This window comes from Pantherophis guttatus, chromosome 14, assembly GCF_059756535.1.
Source record: "Pantherophis guttatus breed Tessera chromosome 14, ASM5975653v1, whole genome shotgun sequence".
Lineage (NCBI taxonomy): Eukaryota > Metazoa > Chordata > Lepidosauria > Squamata > Colubridae > Pantherophis > Pantherophis guttatus.
This window is the reverse complement of record NC_142076.1, coordinates 1,336,864-1,351,815: the sequence shown is the minus strand read 5'-3', so window position 1 is coordinate 1,351,815 and position 14,952 is coordinate 1,336,864.

The following is a 14,952-nucleotide window of genomic DNA, read 5'->3' as shown; positions in this document are numbered from 1 at the left end:
GGACTTCTGCAACGCTTGGAAGTCGCAGCTTCTGGTAGCAACTGCCCAACCGTGACCAGCCTTGAGAAGGCAAAGCACTTTCTGGAGAAAGTGCGCTGCTAAGGGCCTTCAAGGAAACAGGTTGCCTGGATTATTTATTCACTCCAACTGAGGCCCATAAAGGGGCCTGAACCGGCATTGGTGGCTTCAGTGAATGACTAGAATGAGGTGTGTGTGTGTGTGTGTGTGTGTCTCCATTCTTTCTGCCTCACCCAGGAGGGCCATATGGCCCCAGGTCAGCACTCTGACCTCCAGACATGATGCTGATAAATAGCAACACCACTGACCTTTTCTCTGAGGGGGAGAAGAGATTGGACAGCCATTTGCCCAAAATGCTAGACGATTTCCTGCATGAGTAGGGATTAAACTAGAGGACTCCAAGATCCCTTCCAATTCTCTTATTCTGCTGGCTCATATTTAATATATAGTATACAGTCCTTTACATCCCTCTCTAAGCGGTTTACAGAGTCAGCCTCTTGCCTCCAAAAATCTGAGTCCTCATTTTACCCACCTCAGAAGGACGGAAGGCTGACCCTGAGCCTGGTGAGATTCGAACTGCCAAATTGCAGACAGCCGGCAGGCAGCAGAAGTAGCCTGCAGTACTGCACTCTAACCACCGTGCCACCACGGCTCCTAATATACCTAATGCTTCTTCCTCCTCTTATTTTCTTCACAAAAACAACCCTGTGAGGTGGGTTGGATTGAGAGAGAGGGACTGGCCCGAAGTCACCCGTCAGCTTTCATGCCTAAGACAGGACTGGAACTCACAGTTTCCTGGTTTGTAAATCAGCACCTTTAACCACTACACCAAAGTGGCTCTTGATTTGCCTTCTCTATATTTGCCTTCCTACAATAAGAAGTTTGTCTCTTACACTCATAGCATAATTGTGTAGACCAGCATGATCCATGTTATAAATCCATGTTGTTCTTGATTTTTCATGTGCTGTAATGGTTTACTACTAGGTCTGAGTCTGGTTACTCTCCCACTGACTCCCACAGTGCTTAACAGAAGCCAGCGCAATTCAGAAGCCAGCAGAGGCACCTGGACACATCAGCTTTGTCATATTACAAAGGACAAACAACTTTTACAAATCTCTCCCCTTTGAAGATGGCGGTTGTGTCTCGTTTGCCTTCCACTCTCTCGTCTCCCATCTGGCCTTGCCTTCTCTCCCTGCCAGGGCAATGCAGAGCCAGGGCTTGGAAGCCGTTCCTGAGCTGGCCTTGGGCAGAACACTGAGGGCGGTGATGTTTCTCAGTTCCTCGGTCCTTGTCTGATCTGCTTCCTCTTCCTGCAGAGTCTTTTCTCAGGAGTTGAAGTGCAGCCATTCTCTGCTCCGCTCCTCTTTCTATCTGCACGGATGCTACAAGCTTGCATTGCCTGCAAATATATGCCAGAGTTTTCCGGCTGGCACAGAAATCTGTCATAAGCTCTGCACATCACAGCAGCAGTAATTGCCACCCATTTCTGTCCGTTGCATAAGCTATTTAAAGCAGCAATTTGTTAGGTGCTCCCCCTTGAATTCCTCTGCCAAATTCCAGCTCTCTTTCTGGATTTATTCTTCCAGTGTACCTACTCCATAGAAACTACCTGCTTTGCATTCCTTCTCCTAATTACTTAAGTATCTCATGGGCAGAAAGCCATGATGTAAATCAAACTAACATATAATAAATAAATAAGTGGAGACACAAATTGTCATGATTTGAATGAAATGTTGTGCATTCCAGTTAATGATATCTTAATGGGAATTGTTTATGTCTTACTCTCAGGATATTTTTTTTCTCCAGCAGTTTAAAGACCGTTCCATCCAAAAGGCAACTAATTGTTGGTTCCCTTGGGTTAGAATGAAAAAGAAACCTTTTCAAGTGAAACCTCTGATGATTGACAAGGATTCCCTCTTCTTTGCAGCTCCAGGAATCCCCTCCAGGCACAGCAGAGAGATCAGGGAAAGAAGCCAATCCGCCTTTGTTGGGAGGGACCCAGAGAGGAGCCACTAATTCTTTTTGCACATTTTAGAGGTGGGAATAATTCAAACTGCTAATCAGATTTTTCAGCTGCTTCTTTATTTCACTCCATTGGGATGGGATGAGGGCAGAATCTGGCTACAATGTGGTTCCAATGGCCCCTTCCTTTCCTCGCCTGCCCACAATCCTCTTCCTTGGAGAATGGCATCCCAGGCAGGGGTGGATTTCCTCTACCTTTGCTACCGGTTCACTCGTGCACGCGCCCCATCTGCACACGCGCAGAAGCTTCTGTGCATGCGCAAATCGCATTTGATGACGTCCAAATGGGTGGGTGGAGCCTCCCACTGCCGCTGCTATCGGTTCACCTGGGGGGCAGAGGGGCGAACCGGTAGCAACCCACCACTGATCCCAGGGGTCTTTTCTGCTGCAGTAACCACCCTTTGGAAGTCCATTCCAAGTGAGGCTCCAACCAGACCTCCTGCTTTTTGTGGGGTGGGGGATGTCATGAGATCTCATATTTGTCAGCTGCCTGGGTGCCTCAGCATTTTACGTTTTCTACTTCTTTAGTATATGGTTTTAATTTTTAGAAGCTATTGTAGAAAGTTAGCACTCACCCCTCTCCTAGAAAAATGAAATATTCTAGGAAATATTAAAAAGGCAGAATATTATATTTCCCTGGATGAAAAATGGAGAAACATTTTTTTTAAAGCAGGAAGCAGAGTCACTCTTAATAGCCCCCACCCTCCTCAATAGCCCACAGCAGATGACAGCAGTTAAGAGATAAAAAGATAGATAGCTCTATTCATGAGCAAATACCCCCACCCAAGATCCAACAAAGGTAGGATTAGCAGTCAGCCATAACAGGAATTGCCCAAAGCCCTTCATTGCATCACCCACCAAGATTCAACCAAGCCTGGGATGCAGACAGCCCACACAGTTAGCTAAGACCCCCCACATAGCCCCCTGGGAGCCTGACAACCAATAGAATACATTTCTTGCAAGGCCCAAGAGAGGGTATAAATCTCTCTCTCTCTCCTCCTTGTGGTCTGCTATCCAGAATCACATGTGCTTGGTGGTTCTGCTTCACTATTAAGCCATCCTTCCAAGCAGCCTCCATGTTTCCAGTTTCTTTCTTCCCACTTGGAACTGAACCCAGATGGACATTTCTTCCAACACTGTGACATTTAGCAAGCTGGGCAGTCACATCACATAGTGTGTGTGTGTGTCAGCAAAATCTGGTCTTCCCAGTGACTTGCCTTTGTAGGGCAGTAACACTTTGGTGCCTCTGGTTGTTGGGGACTCAGGAGGGCTGCCCACATGTTGGAAGGTACCTCTCCTCACTGGCATTAGGCAGAGGGGCTGTCTTGGCAAGGCTGAGGACAGAGCCGGCTCTTCTGGGGTTAGGCTGCTGGGGATAGACTCGGGGTGGACTTGATGGTTTCCGGATTGAAATCTGCTGCCAAGGTTTGGGTGATCAGGCAGGCTGATGACACAGGGCAAGAAAAGAGCAGAGGATGGGCAGGCCAGAGAACACAAGTGACATTTGGTAGGCAATGCTTCTCCATCAGTCTTCAAATCAGGAAAAATTTAATCCAGCACTTGTGAGTGAACCTGATGGCTGCTCACTCCCTCTGGACAGTAGTGGTCAGTAGTGGCTCTCCACTAGCTGATCTCCACTGGCTCCCCCAAGAATTCATGCAATTGGCATCCTACTTCCTCCAAAATGTATTCATTCTTCCCAGTTGGTGCCCAGTTAGGTGCTCTAGATCAGGGATCGCCAACCGCCAGGCCGTGGACTGGCAACAGGCCACAGCGTGCCAGAAACCGAGCCATGCAAACAAGCAAAGCCCCACCCATGGAATGCAAGCAGCACACAAAACCAATCCCCCTCTGGCCTGCAGAAAAACCTCTCTCCATGGAAACGGTCCCTGGTGCCCAAAAGATGGGGACCACTGCTCTCAGAAGTGGTGTTCAGCCAGTTCAGACCGATTCGGGCAAACTGATAGCGGCAATTTGAATTGGTTCACTGAACCAGTAAATACCACCTCTGGCTGGCCCTGCTGATGCCTGCTCGGTCGCCCATTCGCTGCTTGCCACGCCCATCCCAGCCCTATATATGTTGCCTTCGCCACATGGCCCAGCTAATCACCTCGCCAGTTGCCTCGCCCACTCTGCTCAGCTCACCAAAGGTAAGCATGCCGTCTGCTCGCCCTTCGCCTTGGGTCGGGGGCCGGAGCCCAGGGACGCACCATTCCCCAAGGACCAGGCCCCGGCTGAGACTCACGTCGAAAAAGAGGCAACAGCTGCAGGTTTCATGCACCGAAAACTACAAGCCGAAAAAGAGGCCTGAAGTCCTGTCACCGCCGCCCTGTTCTTCATGCCAACCACGCACACACAACCCATTGCCTGTTGGTGCACATGCAAGCTGGCTCTCCATTGCCAGATCCGGCCAGGAGGACGGCCTGTTGGGCTGGAGTGATGGTGTCGCAGCAGAGCTGCTTGGAAGGCAGCTAGACTGCGGTGTCCCTTTAAGGTACTTCGACGCGGGGTGGAGGGGGACCATAAAGGGACAGGCCGCAGGAAGCTGCCTTTTCTGCCAGTTCTGTGGGCGTGGCTTGGTGTGCGTGGCTTGGTGGGGGGGTCATGTGACTGAGTGGGCATGGCCAACTCTGTCACTCACAGCAAGGTGCTGCCCCAACATGACCCACCACCACCAAGCCACGCCCACAGAACCAGTAGTAGAAAAATTTGAATCCCACCACTGACAGCTCTGGATAACTGCCTGTTGCCTTTATGGACTATCCCTTAGCGGATAGTCTTACATGTAAACTTTAAAATTCTGAATTGATCCAATGCTATAAACTGGACCAGTCAGCCTTGAACCCATATTCAGAATCCTGACAGTGGAGTAGATCTCCCACTTGTGTTGGCAGAATCAACACGCAAAACCAGGAACTTATTAGCACAAGAAACAACAATGGGGGTGGGTGGGAGAGCAAATTCAATAAATTGAGAGTAAAACAGAGAAATTTAGCCTTTCTACACTAACGGGTCCCCATAGGTTGGATTCTTTGTTCTATGTCTAGCTGCATATCACACCTGCTTTCATGATGTCTCCATCCGTGTCCATACAGAACACTTGGTGTGAAGAGCAGCTTCGGGCCCCACGTGTCTGAGTCTCCATCGTGGGTCATATGTCCAAATGCTTTTGAGAATCCAGGGGAGATTTGCTGCAGCCATGCAATCAATAGCATTTCCCCAGCAAAGGTTGAGGGATCAATTCACAGCATGGGGGTTACTCTTGCAGAAGGCTCAGGGAGAAGCTTCTGCGTCGCCCGGCAAGAACTGACTGGAGATAGGAAGCCAAGGCTTACATGGTGCAATGCATAAAATTCTGGAATTTAAATTTGAAATGAAACCACAGATTAAAAAGAAATATCATAATTTAATGAGAGATATGCTTGCAGCAATGAGAATAAACTTTGGTCCATAGTGGAAGAAGGACACAATCCCAACGATATCTGACTAGGAACTTAAACTTAAATACCCGGCAGTGACAAAACTAACAGCACCCTTATCCAATAGAAGATTAACTACTTTAAAGCAAGAATAGTCCCCATCTATGAACGCCTAACACAGTATGGCAATATGGAAACCCCCCCATTGGAGCAAACACAGAATTCCTTGACCTCTGAGTCCCTGATTACTTCCACTTCATGTTATGACTGGAGGTGGGGGTGGGGGAGGGGGTGCTGGGATCACAGGGTGCTTGGGGGAAGGGCATCCTTAGAGCAGTAATGAGTGATGAAAGTCTGGATGAACTTCCTGGAGGGAGCCAATGGGAGAGGAAAGGCGACAGGTGTCTCTTGGTCAGAGCTGTTTGGGAGACCTTTGGGTGTCTTCCATACAGAGCTTGAAAGGGCGTCCTTGAAACTGAAGAGTAGAGAGAGATTTTATATGAAAATTCTGCTGAGGCAGTAATGATGGCCAGTTGTCTTGTCTGTAGGTGCAATAACATCAGCTGGTTAGTCTGCTCAAACGGGGGGCTGGACTAGAAGACCTCCAAGGTCCCTTCCAACTCTGTTATCCTAGGATTCTAACAATTCCAATCTGGGAGGCTAATATTGCTCCTCCTCCTGGCTTTGTCTTTAGCCCCCTCCCCACCATCTGAGTGCTAATGCTCAGCCCCTTCCCTACAGCCATCCTCCCCCTCCTTGATCAACAGACTTTGGCCTGTCCCTCCCTCTCACTGGGTCAACTCTCCCAGCTATGGGGAAGCTGTGGGTGGGGGAAGCAGCACTCCAGGCTATGCACAAAGGCCTGGCGGAAAGAATTACAGTAATCACTTCAGAGGTGGGTTTCAGCAGGTTCTGACCAGTTCTGGAGAACCGGTAACGCAAATTTTGAGTAGTTCGGAGAACCGGTAAATACCACCTCTGACTGGCCCTGCCCCCATCTATTCTCTGCCTCCCGAGTCCCAGCTGATTAGGAGGAAATGGGGATTTTGCAGTAACCTTCCCCTGCCACGCCCACCAAGCCACCCCCACAGAACCAGTAGTAAAAAATTTTGAATCCCACCACTGAATCATTTCATTGGGTGAGCTGCATTTCTTTGAGGGGGATATTAGGTACAGACCACCAATGGGAGAAAGGATTGCTTTAGAACTGATAAGGATGCCAGCTGACCCCGAGGCAGACCTGGGTACCAATCCGAGGATGAAGAAGATGCTGCAGTGACTCCTTTAAAAGGCAGCCTAGCAGCTTTGGTGGACAAAAGAATCAAGACTCTGTTATTCTAGCCAGCAGATCCTGCCCTCAACTGTGGGAGGAGAAGCCATCAGAAAGTACTCCCTACACGTCCTTCCGTCTGCTCTGGGTCACCACAGAAGCGCAGAAAAGGGATGGCAGAAAAAGATCTAAAGGTCTACCGAGTCTGCCCTTTGAGTTTATTTGTTCTTTGCTTTCTTTTTCATTTATTTATTATCTTAATTATTTTTATTTTTTTTCATTTTTAATTTTTGGACATGTGTTTATCCCAACCATATTTAAACTCAGTTCTTGATGACTGATGCCCTGCCTCTGCTGGAAGTTAGTGCCAGTCTTTCTGTAAAACAATACTTCCTAACATTACTTTCAAACTTCTTCCCATCAGTTTGAGATGATGCCCCCGGCGTTCTTGATTTTTGCTTAATATTGAAAATACTAGAACCTTCTAGAACCTTCTTCACACACTTAACATATTTCAAGGTTTTAATCATGTCCCTCTCTTTCCTTTCTTCCTCCAGAGTGTAGATATTCCGTTCCTCCAATCTCTTTTGGTATGTTTTGTCGTGTGTCTGTGTGTGTGTGTGTGTGTGTACATATATATGTATATATAATACTTTTCTAGTCAGAGAAAAGTATTATACATATAAACCTACGAATAAAAGAACAAAATAAATATTTGGCCTTTATAGGGAGGAGTCATAAAATAAGAGTGTGGCTGGCTGAAGAGGCCTCATAAGGCCGAAATAGTACTATCCCAGTCTCCCTTAAGTCTCACAGCAGACAACGCAAAATGTCTGATAAAGCCTGAAAGTGGTGATTTGAGATATCACCCAACTAAGGCAATACAAACATCTTGAGTTACGTAGGAAAAACCCTGACTAGAAAAGTATTATACATATAAACCTACGAATAAAAGAACAAAATAAATATATGTATATATGTACACAGAGAGAGAATTCTGTTAATTTAGCCCCACAATATGTATATATGTTATGTTTTACCAGTAGACATACTTCTACTGGCATTTGGGCTCACTGACAAAACATTTGCATAACTACAAAAAGTTCTGCAGGTACAGAATACACCAGTTACTGTCAGCCTCCCAAGTAGGACAGTCAGGAAACATGACAGGATGAGCTAATCTGACTTTATTGTGAGATTATATTAACAGAATCATACAAGTCTGAAAGTACAAACTTCCCACCATCTCTTTTATCATCTGATTAGTTAGGGAGGCCCCTTTTTCTCTGCCTGTTATGCAGCTGGGGGTCTCCCCCACACACACACACCATCTGATGATTCCCTAGGCAGCACCTCTCCCCATTGTTTCCGAAGCTCATTTCCACACACCATTGCAAGCTGTAAGGTCAACTCTTAGAGCAAGCATCATGACTGTACTGGAGTTCAGGCCATTCGTCCACCAGCCCCATAATGGATCTCCAAGTAGCCCCTCTCTCATTCCAGCAACTGACCCAGAAGGGCTCTAGCTCTTCCCTTCGCCCCCTGAATGCTCTTTGTTGGCTGCAGGCACCCCCCAGATCACTCAGCTTCAGCCAGTGGCAGGAAGGTATACTAAAAGAGGAGAAAAAGAAGAAAAGGAGGCCTTCGGGGCCCTTCAAAGCAACAGCAGAGTAGGAATCATTCAAATCTCGGGGAGGGGACTTCATTATAAAGGAAAGATGCTGTGAGAGAAAAGGAGCATTTCTGGGGTCCCAAAAGATGACACAGCTTAATCAAAGGAATCTGGATAGGACTGGCTGGGGAGGTACTAATGGAGACAGGTGGTCCCTCAAGTAACCAGGCCCTGTGCCAGGTAGGGCTAGACAGGTAGTGAGAGTGCCTTGAATCAAAACCACAGGCAACCAGTTCAGCTAATGAAGCAGCCAACCGATCGAGGCCTGCCCATGTCTCTCCGCACTTCTGCGTTCTTGGCCAGGAGTAGTTGCCAGTGGTCTCTAAGGGCAGCCCCCTTCATTGCAGTCATCAGGCCAAGAGGTGGACCAGGGCACGAGCAGCTGTCTTAAGGCCCCCCACCCCCATCTTACAGTGAAGTAATAAAGAAAAAAAACCTCAGTGCCTGGAATTCCAGAATAAGCTGCCTGGTAAATTGGACGGACCTTTTCAGATGCCGCTCCTGCCCAGGGTGGCCTTTGGCCCCTGGAGCCACCAGTCACGGCCCTTCGAACAAGGCCTGGGAAGCTGTATGGGCAGCAGCACCTCTCTGGCCCATTTCAGGGGTGCAGTGAGGGGGCGCCGACAGTGGGGATGGCAAGACCTAAGGCAGCTTGACTAGGTGCCAGTTGGGGGGCAGAAGGGGAGGCAACCTGGCAGAATTTCAATTCCCTTCAGTCACCACAGGCTATTCCAGATTGCACAACATATTTTTTTCCTAGTATTTTTAATATAGAGCCCTCGGGAGTGGGGGGAGATGTTATGTGACACAGAAGTGGCACACCAGCTTTGTAATGCCACTTTGTCACCGGCTTCTGGCTTAATTTTAGGACTGCACCAAAGAGTCATATAACCATCTAACAATAAGGTGGAATAATGATATAGTATTTACTGATCTGCAAACTTTCTATTAAACCTACTGGATCATGGAACCGCGCGTAGACCTTTAAACAGAAGGTTTTGTTCAGTAAAGGCTTTAAAGCATAACTTTTAATTTAAGCCACTGGTGACTCTTGGGTCTCCGGGTCCTTCCGCTCAGTGACAGCAGAACTGATTAATGGAGGGCTTTCTTGGCTCACCTTTCCACAAAATGCAGGGTGGGGGGAGGAGAGAACCTTCTTGGTTCCACTGCTCCAGGTGGCAGGACTGGCGGTTTCCCAGGGGAGGAGGACACTCTCTGCCTCTCCCCCACCCCGCCACCTTTCTCCTGAAGCCAAGTGATTGTCCTTACCTCTCCCACCAAGAAAGGAGGAGCTTCGCGTTTTGCCCAACACTGGATGTGGCCATGGGGCAGGAGGTCAGATGCCTCCTCCCTGGACATTTCCTGGGCTTGTTGGCAGTGTACAAGGTCTTGAGCATTTTGGTGGTGAGTGCAGAGTTCTTTAGATCCAGCATTGTTACTGACTGGTCTTTTCATGTCTAGGATCTTTCTGGGGGATCTTTGGAGAACAGCTGTGATTGTGATCACCAGATACTCATCTAAACTCTGGGAAAGCATCTGCATTGACTTTCCACCTTTGGAAGCCCAGCCAGCCTCACCTTCATGGCTGCCGCTTTCTGAGTTGCAAAGATACCAGCCAGAGTCCTCTCACCCTCCACCCTGCGGAGAAAAGGAACGGGCCGTGTCAAGGGGCCTGCAGGGAGATTAATAAACCTTTCAGGAAGCAGCTCCCTTCAGTGCTGGAGAAGTTTAAGCCCAGCATAATTAATGGTCACCTGCAACTTCTTAGAGCAAGTGCTTCGCTATCAGTTTTATATATGAGCTTCCTGGAAGACAAAGGTCTGTGGGCGAGATGCAGAAAGAGGAAGTGCAGGTGGGCATCCCTGGTGCAAAATGGCGAGTGTGAGATTCCTGGGGTGCAGCCACCATCCTAGACCCAGAACTTGTCCTGGGCCAGACCTTGTAGCCCTCTGACTAATGACCACGCTAGATTAGGAGCAATTGGGTGACGATAACAAACATGCTCTTTTTTGTCATGTAAACATCAGAGGGAACCTGGGACTGGAGGAGGGGAAGATTCGTTCAGCTCACTCAGGATGGCTTTGGGTTTGCTTTGCATATGCAGGGCCTGTAGCCCTCACTTTTGGCTCTTAGCCCTGGTCCTTGGGGAAGGCATGCTCGTCCTACTCTACAGGCCTGGATCTAGGCTGCCTGTTCCCCCCCCCCCAGCCGTTCAGTGGGGGAGAATGCGTCTGGGCATTGTCACGGGTGGCTTTGGATCTGCACAAGAAGGTAAACTGAGACCCTCTTACCCCACTGAAGCAGGAGGAAGCTGAGACTGACCTCATGGACGGCACCGAATGGGACCCCTGACCAATCCAAGGGAGACTCGCTTCACTTCTGCACCAACCTGAGCCCATGTGGGCCCCAAGACACATGTGGAACGCCTTTGCTCCCCCAAGTCCAGCGCAGAGTGGTTAGTCTCAAAGCTGCGTTGTTGAGATACACTGGGAAATTTCTGCGGTTGATGACTTCGATAGTTCTCTTAATGTTGCACTAATGTTCCATTTTGCAAACTTGAGACTGAAATTTATGATGTGTAAGGAATAAGGAAGGAAGATAAGGAAAAAACTCCCTCAAGTGAGCCTACTTTCCTAAGAGAAGCATTGAAATCTTTGGTCCCTACACTGAAATACAGTCTTTGGGGTCCTTGGTGCTCTCAGAGCTTGGTTGTTTTCTTGCAGCTTATCAGGACCACATCGGCGCTCAGAGCACCAACTTTGACCCTACAGTTCAACCCTGAGCTACAAATATTCTCTTCTACCGATACAGTCTTTGGATGTTGCTCACAGAAACCTTTCGGTAAGAATCAGGAAACCTGAAGCGTCACACGCAATTACAAACTCCCAGCCACAGCTTGTGGCCCAGTTGTTCAGCTAGCCCACTGATTTTGTGGAGCTGGCTGCTGTGGGGAAGAGATAATGCCGTTCTTCAGATGTTTCGGCAGGAAAACCATGTTCCTGATCTGACATTCATAACCAGCCAGTGTGGACAACCGTCACACGCGGAATCCGACCTATTACAGTCAAAAGGTCTCTCTCCCTGTTCTAAGATGTCCGAATGCCGCTTCTATCTGGGTCACTTGCTGTGTCTCCACCAGGACTGGCTGTGAGAAGATCTGTCATCTTTGCTCCATGATTTATGCAGGACTCCAACGATAATTTTATTCATGTTGGAGGATAATCACCAGCTCTGTTATTAATGTCTCTCAGTTGCCCTCAGGGCACCACAGCTATAAGGTTAAAATATCAACAAGCAATAAAACCTGCCTTACAAATGAGCAACACCTGGAGAGTGAGAGAAGCTTCCTTGCTGCCTGGCCTCGAGTCTCGCATGCTGGATCTGCAAGGGCTCCCCCAGCTCTGAGCCACCAGAAATTTCCCACCGACTCATTTACGGGAGCAACGGGGCAAAGAAAGCTTCTCCCAGGTTCCCCACGTTCCTCATTTTTATCTCTCATGATAATGAAAAAGTAAGAAAAATGAGGAAATAATAGGACGTTTTTTCCCCCATCAGGCAACCAGCCAGCCTTTTAATCAACTGCATGAAGGATGGGACAGGAATTCCCAGTGGGAAGAGCTCTGAATGCCAATCCTGTTTCTATTCATTGCTTTGACATTCTGGACAGCCCTTCAGGAGGATTCAGAGCCCCAAAGACAACGGGCAAGAGGGACGTTCGGGGACCAGAACAAGGATGGGCTGCAGAGGGGGTCTAGGACAACCCACCATGGCAGCCAACTGGCCATGCCAACTCAACGTGGGACAAGAGTTATGTGAATGTGAATGACAAAGGGTTTATTAAAATATTTTTAAAACTATTTTAAATAATTACATTGATTGAATTGTCCTGCGGCAAGTTGGCCGTGGCGAGTTGTCCCCCTCCAGCTGAAGGAGGCTCATGCCAGACTTGGTTTTTCTCTCTCAAGCAATGTGGACTGCCAAGTTCTGCGCAGCTGCTGTAAAGCCCACCGGCAGAACTGAGGATGTATTACAGTTATTATTTTGTTTTATGTTTTCATTGGATTTGAGCTACGAGCATAAGTAAATAAAATTAGATGAAAACTGTTCCATTATTTCTGCATACTCTTCAAATTTAATTTAATTATTCTGTCATGTTTTATATCCTATGCTATATTTTCACTTTGTAGCGTGAGGTCTTTGTATTAGCATTAAGGAATGTTATACCGAGATCTTCGTGTTTTAATATCATTGTGCCAATAATGCTAGCTTTTAGGTATGTTTAAGGTCTCACAGGTTTCAGTGTTATTACTAAAATGACTCTATAGTAATTCTTACTGATGTCTTATGCTGGTTTATGACTGAAATAAAGATTTATTTTATTTGAGTGAATGAATGAGTGATTGAAGGAGCTGCATATATTTAGCCTGAAGAAAATACGACTGATGTGGGATGAGACATGGTGGAATTGTTTTACACCGCCCAGAGTCATTTTTTGTGAGATGGACAGCCGTATAAATTTGATAAAATAAACAAATAAACCCAAAAGGAAGACATGCAAAAAGGCCAGTCCAGGAACTGCTCAGAATCTGGCCAGAGGGAGGCAGATTTTGACGGAGTGTTGGAAGAGCCTTTCCCAATAAAAGCAACTCAGCAAGGAAAGCAATTTCTGGAAAACTGGCCGACTTCTCTTTAACTGAGCTTATTCCACAGGAGACAATCATCTGTCAGGGAGTTTTTCATTGGGATTCTTGCATTGAGCATGAGCTGGTCTTGACGTCCTCCTTTTTATGCTAGGATCTCCTCCATGTGCAGTTCGAATCTTGGGCCAGCTGGTCCCTCTCTCTCAGCCCTGTTGTGGGGGAAAGAGGCTCAATTCTCCCTAGGTGCCATTCAGAGGAGGAGCCACCTGGGGTCAGGCAAGGGGTGCAAGCCCCCCTCTCAGGTAGTTGCGCACTCACTTCTGCCCTGCTCAGATTTAGCTAGGGCTCCAGAGACCCCCACCCTACCCACAGAGATCCACCCTCTCCACTGATTAGGGCCGCTCAGGGGACAACACGCTTGCTCTGACAGTTTTGTAGCTCTTCAGCATTCAGTGGCCTTCGCAAAATGGCCCAAGTCCCATAAGGCTGTGGCTGAACTACAGCTTACTCCCTTGGGAGGACTTGGCAAGGCTGGGGCAGCAACAACCGGCAAATGCTTGCGTTTCGGGCATTGCCTGAAAGGTTGTTTGTGTGAAATTCCCATGAAAAGCGGTTACTGAGCCATGTCACTGTTTTTGCCCAGTGCAGCTAAAGCTCCTTGAGTCAGCACTTCAGAGAAGTGTAAGCAAACCGATCAAGGCTGGATCAGCAGAACGAACAGACTCAAAGAAGGCAGCTCACATCTTCATCCCCTAAAGCCGAGCCAAGGATCCCAGTGCAGCCACCGGAAGGGGCAGCCCCTGTGATGGTCCAGCTTGCTCCTGTCCTTCCCTTGAATGCACCCACGGTGGACAGCTTGCCTTTCATCTTGCAATGGCCGCTGGGTGCCTAATATTCCTTCTGGATCAAAATGTGCAGATTCTGAACCTGTGAATATGGCCTACAAGCAACCAGGGATGCCCTCAAATCAGGCTGACCTTGGAGAAAGGAAAGGCTGATAAAATGCTAAAATCAGAAAAGGCTGTTGGGTCCCTAAGTCCAACTTTCTGCTCAGGGCAAGAATCAGATGAACTGCCCCAGCCAAAGGCTGCCCCACCAGTCCTGAGCATTTCTAGGAAGGGAGCTCAGCACCTCTCGGGATCATCGGCTCTGTTCTCAAACTGCCCTTAGTTCTGGAAGTTTTTTCCCAACATGCAATTGTATTCTCTGTCCTGCAACTTCCATGCAAAGGAAGAAGTGACATCTTTCTAAAGGTTTGAACAATGGGCCATCTCACTGAGAGGTAAATCCAGTTCCTTCAGGTTTCCTCACTGTCTGATTCCCGGATCTTCCTCCTTGCCTGTTCTATTGCCCGTTTTCTTGATCCTTACGGTGCAGAGGCCAGAATGGTGCACAGCCCTCAGGGGTTGAGGGTCTGACCAGTGCTAAAGAAAGTGGAATGATTCCTTCTGGTAGTTTGGAAACTTTGTTAAACCGGTTTTGAGTCGTTGGAAGCGCAGTAGAACCGCAGGCAGCCTTGGTAAATTCAATGACCCTTAGGATTGCCCTTGCCTTTTTGCAGCTGCATCACCCGATGGCCTCCTATTCCAGAGAGCAGATCCCTACCAGGCCACCCCCCCCCCACCAAGGCCTCGAAAGCCCCGCCCTTGTTACCCAGAGCAATGGTTTTCAAGGGCCCTTTGCTGCTGGGAGGGGGAATGACGGTACTCCGCCCAGTGCTGCCATCTCCTCCTGCCTTGGAAGAACCAGTATCGCCATCACGTTTGCTAAGAGGCTGCCGGCCCTCCGTGGAACCGGATTCCCAGCAAAGCTTTAGCTAAGCGCTGAAACCTGAGGATCGTGTCACGCGCCTATTTGCTTTTAATTTAACGTTTGTGCTGACACAGTTACAAAACGAAATACCTTCCAGAG